Source organism: Achroia grisella, unplaced genomic scaffold (assembly GCF_030625045.1).
Source record: "Achroia grisella isolate CSIRO2021 unplaced genomic scaffold, CSIRO_AGI_Agris_v1 utg402, whole genome shotgun sequence".
In the NCBI taxonomy this organism is placed as follows: domain Eukaryota; kingdom Metazoa; phylum Arthropoda; class Insecta; order Lepidoptera; family Pyralidae; genus Achroia; species Achroia grisella.
Genome location: NW_026712841.1, coordinates 8,012,212 through 8,025,404, shown reverse-complemented (window position 1 = coordinate 8,025,404; position 13,193 = coordinate 8,012,212).

The window sequence follows — 13,193 nt, the reverse complement described above, 5'->3', positions numbered from 1 at the left end:
GGCTGGGGCTCGCTTTTTGTTTTTACCGTTCACTTTTGCAAACAAATTAATATGGAACGACCACAGTACTATGTTTTATTTATTATAAGCACAAATTTCTCATAGAAATATGGTAGTTGCCTATAATTAAGGTTGCGCTTAGTGTATACTATTTTTAATTTGACGCTGTCATTATTTAGACGAATAATTAGTAAAAATCACAGAATCTTACCACATTCTAATAGTAGCAACAAACGTGTGAAGGTAGACCGCATATGTCTACTCATAAAAAAGATTTTATTTACCCGCTGCTCTTCAGTTTACCCGTGATCATGGCGGTTGAAACACTGCCGAAATATCGGGAAGTCAATAAAAATAAAACGTGGTAATATCGCGTGATTAGTACTAATTATGCACTTTGTATATTAAATATTTTTTATATTTTTTTATTTTCATATATTAGATATTAGAAAAAGATTAAAATAACATTAAGTCTGTAGACGTTCCATCTCAACTTAAACTAGTAAACATACATAAACACTGGTAGTATTCATAACGGGCATTATTAAGTAAAATTTAACGCCGCCCAGTTCCTCGGACCCCGGATGTGCTGCAAGTAATTAAATGTTAGTTATGAGTTTATGACGAAGTAGGGAAATGTTCACTACACGAGTTACATTTGTGGTGGCGTGGGCCTCGGTTGAATTACCAGCCATTTTGTGAATCTTCATAGAATGTTTAATGAAAGTTTTAATCAATCAATGATGAAAATTTCCCGTTCCCAGCATCATTTGACGGTCTATGGAAGATTTCCCAGACCTCTCCTAGCGTCAGTGTTTCCTACCTCTTGGAACATTTAAAGAGCTTATAACAAAGAACTTGGGTCTTTCAAGTCAAGACGTCCATAGTGGAGTATTTACAAAATTAAAATAATTATCATGTATAATATAAAAATATTTCCTTAACAAACAATTGACATGCTCATTGCTCATATTGTGAATTATCTGGGGTCCCGTTATTGACATACAAATAATTGTTGTTTAATGAAACTAAAATACCACCTAATCAAAATCCAAATAATCATGTGGATGTATGAAATATTTTCACGTACAACCATATAGTACCAGGCAATGATATTTCCCAACCGATACGATATTGAAAACTTCAAGAAAAGAGCTTGTTTCTACTTAAAATGGCGGTAACGCAATTACAATATCTCTGGTGTTACGGATATTCATGGGCGGCGGTAATCACTTACCATCAGGTGAGCCATAAACTGGTTTGGAGAGAAAAAGTATGTTTTAGAAAAAGTCAACAAAATTAAAAATTCAACGGGTATTTTATTGAAATTTGCAAAAAAATAAATAATTTATTTTATTTTATAAAATAAAGATATAGTATAAAGATTTCATCCACAATTAAAACTTCTTTATAGGTAATATTAATATTAGAAATGAACTGTTGAAATCCTTATTTGCGCCCATGTGTTATACTCAAGTTGTCGTGACTGTACTAGGCTGGAAACTTAGCCAAAGGTACGCCCGGTCGTACAATTTTACGGTCAGCACAGATGACTGGCTGACTAAAATACACTTGCTTCAAATATTCTACGCTACAAAATATTAATCAAGGATAAATATAGGTATATCGTTTGAATAGGTGCTACAGACAATCTCCTTTGTCGAGGCTATTTACAACACGAAGAAGCCGCTTACGTAATCCTATAGTACGTAGCAGTGGCCACACAATGAACACAAATCCAAGGAACGGTTAGGTCCCTCCGTGAAGCCTGTAAAAACTCCATAAGGATTATCATTACATATTGTTCAGATAGTCCTCTTTATCGGGGTTACTTTGAAACCGAAGAAGCTGATCACATAATCCTGTAGTGCGTAACAATGGCCACACAATGAACACAAATCCTAGGAACGGCGAGGTCGCTCCGTGAAGCCTGTAAAGACACCAGAAGGGTTATCATTAAATATGGTTCAGACAGTGCTCTTTATCGGGGTTACTTTGAAACCGAAGAAGCTGATCACATAATCCTGTAGTGCGTAATAATGGCCACACAATGAACACAAATCCTAGGAACGGTGAGGTCGCGCCGTGAAGCCTGTAAAGACATCAGAAAGGTTATCATTAAATATTGTTCAGACAGTCCTCTTTATCGGGGTTACTTTGAAACCGAAGAAGCCGTTCACGTAATCCTATATTGCGTAGCAGTGGCCATTCAATGTACACAAATCCTGGGAACGGTGAAGTCGTTTTGTGAAGTCTGTAAAGACACCAGAAGGGTTATCATTAAATATTGTTCAGACAGTGCTCTTTGTCCAGGTTGCTTTGAAGCCGAGGACGCTCACGTAATCCTATAGTGCGTAACAGTGGCCATAAAACCAATACAAATTCTAGGAACGGCGAGGTCGCTCCGTGAAGCCTGTAAAGACACCAGAAGGGTTATCATTAAATATTGTTCAGACAGCGCTCTTTGTCCAGGTTGCTTTGAAGCCGGGAACGCTCACGTAATCCTATAGTGCGTAACAGTGGTCACACAATGAACACAAATCCTAGGAACGGTGAGGTCGCGCCGTGAAGCCTGTAAAGACATCAGAAAGGTTATCATTAAATATTGTTCAGACAGTCCTCTTTATCGGGGTTACTTTGAAACCGAAGAAGCCGTTCACGTAATCCTATATTGCGTAGCAGTGGCCATTCAATGTACACAAATCCTGGGAACGGTGAAGTCGCTCCGTGAAGTCTGTAAAGACACCAGAAGGGTTATCATTAAATATTGTTCAGACAGTGCTCTTTGTCCAGGTTGCTTTGAAGCCCAGGACGCTCACGTAATCCTATAGTGCGTAACAGTGGCCATAAAACCAATACAAATTCTAGGAACGGCGAGGTCGCTCCGTGAAGCCTGTAAAGACACCAGAAGGGTTATCATTAAATATTGTTCAGACAGCGCTCTTTGTCCAGGTTGCTTTGAAGCCGGGAACGCTCACGTAATCCTATAGTGCGTAACAGTGGCCATAAAACCAATACAAATTCTAGGAACGGCGAGGTCGCTCCGTGAAGCCTGTAAAGACACCAGAAGGGTTATCATTCAATATTGTTCAGACAGTGTTCTTTGTCGAGGTTGCTTTGAAGGCTAAGTAACTGCCGCTCAAGTAATCCTGTAGTGTGTAGCAGTGGCCACACAATGTACACAAATCCTGGGAACGGTGAAGTCGCTCCGTGAAGCGTGTAAAGACACCAGAAGGGTTATCATTACATGATGTTTAAATGATTCTACATTTAATGATAATGGAAATGTGATTCTAAAAACCTTTTTTCATAAGCATTATTACATTCTAAGGGTACAAAGTAGAAACAAAGTCAGGTATACACTAGTTCGTATCTAAACTGACAGGACTATTAGTACAATCAAAATAACTTTTATCTTTCTGTATATGTATGTGTAAAATAATATGGCCACTCAGATGTTATATGAGAGCAAATTACAACAAAAAAATCTATACTGCTGTTAGTACATGTAAGTAAAAGCGAATCGATAAATAATAAGTCACATTTCAATATTTTAAACTTCTGTAAATCAATCGTAATGCGAACTATCTCTTGGAGTTTCTAAAGGTGACTCATGAAACAACCGAATTAATCCGAGAGATGGCGGTAGTTTCGCAACTGCTCTGCTGTATTCAAATATTCTCAGGAAAATAGACGTTACATGTTACATATTGCCTTTATCGCTATAATTGAAAGTTGTCGCTTCGTAATATCTCATATTGGACTATAATTCTAAGAATATATAATAGTAATTATGATCATTATTTAGAAAATTCAACATTGAATTAAAAAAAAAATAGATTAACAAACACTTGCAATACATATGTTTTTCTATGTAATATATATGCACATGCAAAAGATGCATTCTTAAATAAACACACAAAACTAAAACTGAAAATTACTTGATCTTAGTTATATTATAAACGCGAAAATTTGTGAGTAATTATGAATAGATAGAGAAGCAAAAACTACTGACTGCATTTTGATGAAACTTTACAATAATATAGCTTATACAACAGAATAACATATAGGCTACAAATCTTATGCGGGTTAAATCACCGACATTTATAGTTTGTTCATATTCATAAAAAAAATACTCGTTACACTGTGTGATGCGATGCAATGCGATCTGGGAACGTTAACTATAGCCGCTATCTACAAATTCAAATTCAAATTCAAAAATCATTTATTCATGTAGGACATTTTAGCCGCTTATGAACGTCAAATTTTTACATTATAATTTTATTTTTTCCCTACCGTCCAGTTCGGTATATAGATCCAATTGAGAAGAACTGGCAAGAAACTCAATTGAATTACTTTTTTTTTTTAAAGCCATTTTATTTACAATGTATTTTTATATAGGTGTCTATGTCTAACATTAAATGAAAATTCAGTGCATGAACAACTATTGCCATGCACACTCGTCATTCAAGTAATCGTTTAGTGAGTAATAGGCTTTGCTCAGTAAATATGATTTAACAGATGTTTTGAATTTATTTAAGGGTAATTCCAACATATCCTTTGGTATCTTATTGTAAATTTTACATATGACCGCTCTATTTTAATATGTTAGGTGGTCAGCACCACCCCTACTAGATATTCGACTCTTCTCATGTGCACGCTGCACAGTGCACTCGGAATGCAAATACGTTGATTGCATTAAACTAATGCCAGGAATGTGCACATTATAGAACTTGCTTTAGCCAACCGCCTCTACTGTGATGAATATTAATTCACTACTACAGAATCTCGACAACTTGATGATATCACTGTTATAGTTTAATCTTCTTTTGTAAATTTAGTTTTATATATTTGTGACTAGATGGCGCCGTCCATTTCTACATCGCGCTATGGTTTCGGGTTTGAGTTACCTATAAGCAGAAGCAGCATATTCTTTGCCATCCGATGGATCTCCATCTAACCCCTAACAGGGGCGACCTCAGACTAGTCGTATCCGTCGGGCGGGAGTTTACCTTCAGCCGCTCCTGAAGTCCTTCCGCGGGTTTGGAGTGCCATCTGCACTCGTCCCTTATCGTCTGATAAAGCCGTAAAGGCCAACTGCGGCCAACAGCATTACAGTTACCGAAAAAAAAATATTCTTAATACCCCTCCGATCGATCCCCCGTCCAATTCAAACGGGGATAGAAATTACGACGGCCTGAGCCGAGGTTCGAACTCCTGGTGCCCTCAGACTAAAGTCGTTCTGTCAAGCGGGAGTTGGCCACAACCGCTCCATTTTTTTTTGGGACTGCACTCGACTACTCTAAATCATTAGTAGTATTATTAGTAGTAGTAGTAGTCAGCAGTCCGAATAAAATGTTTCTTGTTATGATAATTGCAATCTTATTACACTTTTGTATTTAAGTAAATAGTGTTTTGTTTCTTTTGACCCAAAGTGATATTTTGAAGCAACTGCAAAAGTCTAAATGTAACAAGACTGAGTAGCCCTGTCTATACTTTTTTCACCCTCATTATCAGAGATTACTGATAGAAATTTAAGCTTCAAAGTACCATCATCATCATCATCAACATACGTAAAGTTACAATATTAGTGCACCTAGATGAACAGGCGAAACATGACCCACACGTCTGGATTCCGTCAGAAATAGCAAAAAAAGTCCATTTGTTTTCAATCTAATTCATTCTATAAGAAGCGTTAAAACGAAAAACTTCGCACAGATTAGCGAAACCGTCAATTCGCATTAGCGAGAAATCCAATTCTGACTCGAGCAAAGACTCGGAAACAACAGATCATTAGTTTTAACTACATAGAAACAGATAGATGGAAAATTTCCAATGCATTTCATTCTCCAATGAACTCAGAAGTACAAACGCATATATTTACGACTGTATTCCTAGATGGTACAGTCAGAGATGTCTTTCGAGAACCTCGTTTATAATTACGACAGAGAAACTCATTATAAATTTATTAACGACATATTTTAATTGGTGAAAACTGTGATTGTTACAGCCTATACAGTAAATACTATAAATGACGTAGTGGAATAACTTAATGCAGTCATGCTCACTGTAAAGTTCAAACTTGTGACGGCGTGGTGGGCCGAGTAAATGGTCAACCTCTAATATGGTTAAGTGCAATGATGGCTGGCTCATCCGTCATACTCGTGAATGGTTGCTTGTGGAATATGTTCGGATTACGAACACTAATTAGTCTTTACTTTTAACAAAATTGCTATATCATAAGCTGGTGGTCACTCTGTTCTCACAAATTTGAATTTAAAAATGAATGTGTATTAATGTAAACATGTACAAGCATATTTGAAAAAAATCCGAGCTGAGTTTCTTGTCAGTTCTTCTCATCTCGAATGATAGATCGATGAATCGATGATAGTTTTCACTTATCGTGTTTGCATAAATAAAGACTCTACGTAATTTCTACATAAAATCGTTTTATTGCAGCCATGGAAAGCCACTTTTTCACAACGGGTTTACACAGAATATGTCCTTACCACCTACGTCTACATTCTTTAAGCTTTTCGGTAATTAGAAAAAATCAAATGAAATTTGATTTTATGTAGAAATGCAATGAGTGCCACCACTCTTCATGCATTATAACAGTGAAAGTATTCATTTATTATTATTCAAATTATTTCTAAATTTTATCTGGTACATTTCTCTTGTTGATAGAAATCCTAATATCGAATAGTTAATAATAGTAAAACCTATTCACTATAAAGTGGTATCCCAAGATGCTTCTAATTCCTCAAACAGCTTAGCCTATTCTGCCGACACTTCAGGACCCTCACCACAAAATTGAAACAATATGGGAACAACAATTACTCAAATTTGAAATCCGTACATTGCTGGTTTCAACTTGAAAGTAACCATCAAAACTAAGGAAGAGCAGAAATGGATAACGTGAAATGATTTACGCTATACGATCGCACTTATTCTGGTACAGAGGAAGGAGTTGTGTTCAAGGAAACTTTATGCAAATGAAAATCTCACTCATTATGTTAGGGAGTCCCATAGTCCTTGAAATCGTGGCCTTCCATAGCTACCGGGTATTCTAGTGCCTTTGTTATTTCAAATGTCCACATTACGTTGGATTACCTGGGAGATAGAGGTGGTTTTTATATTATAAAATTGTATTTTTCATACAAAATACTTTATATAGATAAGCATAAAAATAAAACGCAAAATATTCTTATGGTACAAGTAGTAGTCTCTCGTAAAGTTTTTACATACCAGTATGTTAATACTTAATAATAACAATTAAAGTAGTCATAACCAAAGAAAAAAAATTAAAATCGCATGCTTTTATGGAAATCAAAGAGAGATAGGTATAATTAATAGCTCATTAGAAAAGAATAAGAGCTGAGTTTCTTGTCAGTTCTTCTTAACTCGAAAGCACTCTGAGAGTTTGACATATCATACGTCTATAATAGACTTATATGAATAAATACATTTAGATTTTTTTGTTTGATTGAAAAATAAAACTATCTGAATATAAATATTATTAATCTGAACCCAATCGTTAGTTTTATTATTCTCCATTACAATACATACAACCCAAAATTTTCACCCTTCAACATCAACCCTTATTTTTTAATATCGATATTAATTTACATAACAAAACAACATTCGCCGTATCAAGTATTAATATATAGAGTGCTTCAAATCGAATATGATAAATATTAAATATTTGCAACTAGTAAGAATTCGCATTGGTAAGAAAATATACGTATTTCTTACATCTTTTCATACCGCTATGAGATCTATATATTCCCCGAAGCCACTTATTACTTACACTTTAAATACGTGAATACCCGGCATCCAAGAAACGCGATATTTTCCCTAAGGTTATTTGTAAATCCTCCAGAAATCCATATCTAGTATAAACGTATCGCATTCGCCTATAATAATATTATTCCTGCACCCTTTCCGAGCGAGACTAGCGTTTATGTTAGACTGTTTTTTGTGTGCTTAACTTCACTTCGGTGCTATGGATTATTAATATTAGCTATAGGATGTTTATTTATCCGACCGCCGTATAAAGAACAACTATATTATTCGAAAGTGTATATATATATATACACGTAAATATATATGGGTAGAGCGTTATGTATTAAAATCTGAGAATAACTAAAGCAATTAATGCCACGATTTATGTAGAGAAGGTCAAATGGAAATGGGCAGGACATATCGTGAGAATAACAGACCAGAAATGGACAACGCAAGTAAATCTGTGGAATGGCTCGTCAGGCAAGAGAAGTATAGGAAGATTTTGACTCAATGGGAGATGATTCTAACGAGTAGCTGGCTCAAACTGGCCATTAGTAGTAGAAAAGAGAGACAAATGGGCATCTTTGGAGGAGGTCATTACACAATATAGGATTCTTGCTGAAAAAAATACTTAAATAATTATACATTACTATTACTATTACATATAAATAAAATTGGAGTGTCTGTTTGTAATATTGAAATAACTAATTTTTACTACATGCATATGAATATAAATACGATACATACACCAAAATATATTTTTTAAATTTTTGTCTGTCTATCTGTTTGTTCCGGCTAATCTCTGAAATTACTAGACCGATTTTGACGGGACTTTTATTGGCAGATAGCTGATGTAATAAAGAATAACTTAGGCTATTCTTATTTTAGAAAAATAAATTTAAATTCCACGCGGACGAAGTCGCGGGCACAGCTAGCTTCTAATATAACACTTTAACTTTGTAGTAAGTAAGAAATAAAAAGGCTCGTCCCCGAGTATGACAATTCATGAGAAGTACCGTTAGTGTATTCATATGTGTAACAATAATATCTATATAAGTGTTTTGAAAAAAACATAACAATTTTATTATTAATGTCAGTAATAATTATGAAACGATTTCGTTATTAATAATATATATGTATACATATGTATAAATTTGATTCATTGATTCCTTATTTTATTGCTCACTTATAAGATGACTATTGTAATAACAATCATGCGTTGTTATGCGTTGTTTGCCAGAGGAATGATATTGTTGTATTGTTATAGATATATAACAGTATATTATTACCATAGATAAGATAACATTACATATATACAATGGATTAATAATGATGTATCATCATTACATAGTATAAAACAAAGTCGCTGTAGCTGTCTATCCGTCCCTATGTATGCTTAAATCTTTAAAACTACGCAACGGATTTTGAAACCCTTTTTCTAATAGATAGAGTGATTCAAGAGGAATGTTTATATATATAATACATGTACACCTGTGCGAAGGCGGGGCGAGTAGCTAGTTAAATAATATTTCATACTGGGTTAAATACAAACTTTTCATTTTTTTTCTGAAATAAAACCATCAATTAATGATGTAGACATGTAGATTGTAAGGATTTATCTGGATTTATCTGCCGCAATGTCTGGTTCTCTACTACCGCATTTAATGGGCATCCTTTCCAATAAATTAAGCAGATAAAGAACATATTGCGAATGAATATCTACCCGTTAGATACATTCAGATCTTCCACGAATGTTTTATGAAAGGAAATCTGGCGTAATTCGTACGGGGACTCTTTGTTGGGAGGAATAATGAAAATTTTTATATTCGTTACTCAAACTTTACTAGATAGCGATCGTGTATGGGCTTTTTATCTTCTATCGCATGTTATTGGAATTTATACTTTACGCTATTGATATTGAATCGAATATGGTAAAACACATATAAATCGCTTAAGTGATATTAAGCGATTTATTTGTGTTTCTGTAATAAAACTTGAATTCAATTCGTGCATTTGAACAATTATTTGCGCCTTTTAAAACTGAATTATTATTCTTCAGTCTAAAGTATAGGAGTTTTTTTTTCGGACTACTCTAATGCTGTTATCCGCAGCTGGCCTTACAGCCTCACCAGACGTTAGGGGGCGAGTGACCGATGGCACTCCAAACCCGCGGAAGGACTTATGGAGTTGCTGAAGGCCAACTCCTGCCAGGAGTATAGAAGTGAAGATTTAAATCCTTATTTAAATATCACAAATAACATAATATTACATACTAATATTATAAATGCGAAAGTAACTCTTTCTGTCTGTCTATCTTTACAGGATAACTACTGAGCTGATTTAAAAAAAAATTGGTACACAGCCGGTTTAGACTCTAAGAAAAGATATAGACCTGCCTGGGCTTGGCACGGATGTACATGTATTATACATATAACCCTTCCTTTTGAATCTCTCTACCTATTGCTGGTAATTGCATTAAAATCCGTTGTATAGTTTAAAAAATATAAATGAGCAGATAGCGGTAGCAACTTTGGTCTATGGTATGTAAAAATTAAATAACTTTGATACTTTTTTTACAAAGTTTCATAATAAATAAGCCGGCAAATCAGCCAAAAGATTAAAACAGCTCTTGAGGTATCATTCTCAACCATAAAACGGCATTTTTTTATTAAAACACTTTTAATCCATCAAGTTTTAATACAGGGTCTTTGATATCTTTTAAATTCAATTTACAAGTTAATATTCGTGAGTGATCTTTTGATAAATAATAATGAACTTGCCTTTTTATATACCTTGACATATAACATATAAATATTATCTGTGCTAATATATATATTTGTTAATATATATATTAGCACAGATAATATGTACATACTAGTATTAACCTACTGCGGCTGCGCGCCGTGCAATATTGTGCATCTGTGGTGCATTACGTTTTCGCGGGAAAATAAAAAGACTACAAACAAAATGGCTTCTTCAGCAAACTTACTAATTATCTTGTGCTCCTAATTTTTTATTTATTTGTAATTCTTTATTGCACCAATATTAAAAACAGATACATAATATATATATACCACAATATATAAAAGAAAGAAGAGAAGGAGAATATACACAAAGTCTTATCGCTAACGCAATCTCTTACAAACAACCGTAGGAAAGAGAGTTATACTAAAAAAATTAGGCGGCACATAAGTGAAAATAAGATAATAAAATTAAAATAACAAAAAAAAATTGAAAACAATTACTTACACTTGTGTAAATAACTTAAAATACACAGATGTATACCGAATAGAGTTAATTTTTTATTGTTTTATACTATTGATTATACATTTATATGTCTGCAATTTGCTATTATTAGATATATAATATCCTTTTTTTCTTATGGATGACAATGGAATGGTGCATCGGCCTGCGCTAACGGTATACGCTGGCGGGGCACCAGTGTAGAATGATAAGATGAGTATGAGGTCAGGTCAGTTAGCCCATCATGTTAAATTGACCATTAATCTATCAAGATGGTTTCCAGGGGAACCACGTGAAGGTCAACCTGACATAGTACATAGCTAGTAATATATACATTAGTTATAATATATTTTGTATAACTGCAACAAACCTGAATATACAGCCCCTACTAACATAGCTAACAGTATATACTTCGCAAACTATGACTGGGTTTTGCGAAATATACCTACATTTTTTTTTAATTATTCAATTCATTTTGGATTGTGTTGGTTTGGTTACGTAATTAAATAGTTAATTATCTAAAATAAATACAGATAAAGTGAAGGAAAATTACATATTGTTAATAATAATTTCAATAAGGTTATTTCACACATATAAATAATATAATTCTTTTAATATTAACACTAATTTAATAAAAAAATCTTTAATTTGTATTTCAATTGGTCCTTAAATTATCATCATCATCATCTCACTACAGTCCACTGTCCATAGGCTTTTCTTAAGGCACGCTACTGGACACAATTTTCCTAATATAACAAACTTTTTAAATCCATAGGCAACTTATTATACAATTGTATTGACATATATCCATAGGTGTAACGCTGAATCCATAGTTATCGCATGTTTATATATGAATCAATAATTTCTTTCTTTACATTTAATCTGCACAACTTCGGACTGCAAGATCTTTAGTTTCAAGAACATCTCCAAGTTTATACTCGTGGAACTGTATAGGTTTTCTTCATACAGAGTTTATTTATGTGGTACAAACAGATCTGTATTTCCCGTGGGCAATTCGCGGTGTGGCATGCTCTGCTTCGTTTACTACAGTCAAGTACTATAACCTAAAAACAACTCGACTAAACATACTCCGATTTCTTGGAGAAAGTACTACGCACATTTTAAGTTTCTGGGTTCTATTATAAAGATTATATTTTTGTTTTAATATAAGCTATTATATGAATTACTAGTTGTGCACGCGTTTTTACCCGCATAAAATATATAGCCAATACGGCTAATATATAAGCTATATTACTGTAAAGTTTCATCAATATTCGTTCAGTAGTTTATGCATGCATTATATTTACCAATAATTTGAATTAATATTTTAAATAATAAAAATATTTTTTATTGCGATTAACTTTGACAACAACATTTCTATAAACATAAAATCAGTTTATAATTGCGTAAAAATGCCGGGTAATGTACGCACTAAAAAAAATTATTACACTTTTTGAAACACCTATATCAAATATTTTTGAGTTTATCCATTCGGCAAAATAATCATTTTTTTCCCTATATATTACTTATTCATTTAAAGACGTTATTGTTTAGTTCGCCCGTCGAGTTACTGGAACATACTAAAGCAACCTTCTTGCAGCGATGCATCCAATTCCAGAAACATCTTATTCCCTCAACTCCAAACCAGTCTTTTACTAAGTTTGTTGCTATAAACTTACGTGATAGAATTAAATTTAGACTTTTATTAAACTGTAAAAATAGACATAAAGCAAATCTTATTTCAAAATAAACTTTTTGTAACTATTTAGTAGCAAACGAGTATACTCGACTCATAATAATAATAAATAATCCTGGACAATCGACCATCCATCTAGTCCCACGGTATGCAGAGCTTGTGTTATGGGTACTATACATCTGATATAAATACATAGATATATATAAATACAACAATTCAAGGGGAGAAACGGGGATTGATAGTAATCTGATGATCTCATTGCTAGTAATGTATGGTACATTGCTAGCAATCAGGTTGACCTACACGCGGTTCTCCCTGGAAACCATAGTGATAAATTCTTAGTGAATTTGGTTTCCAGGATGTATCCCGCCAGCGTAAAACTGTTAGTGCAGGCGGAAGCAACATACCGTTATCATCCATAAAAAAAATACAACAATACATATTTGGTTATAGTATTTTCCATTAACGG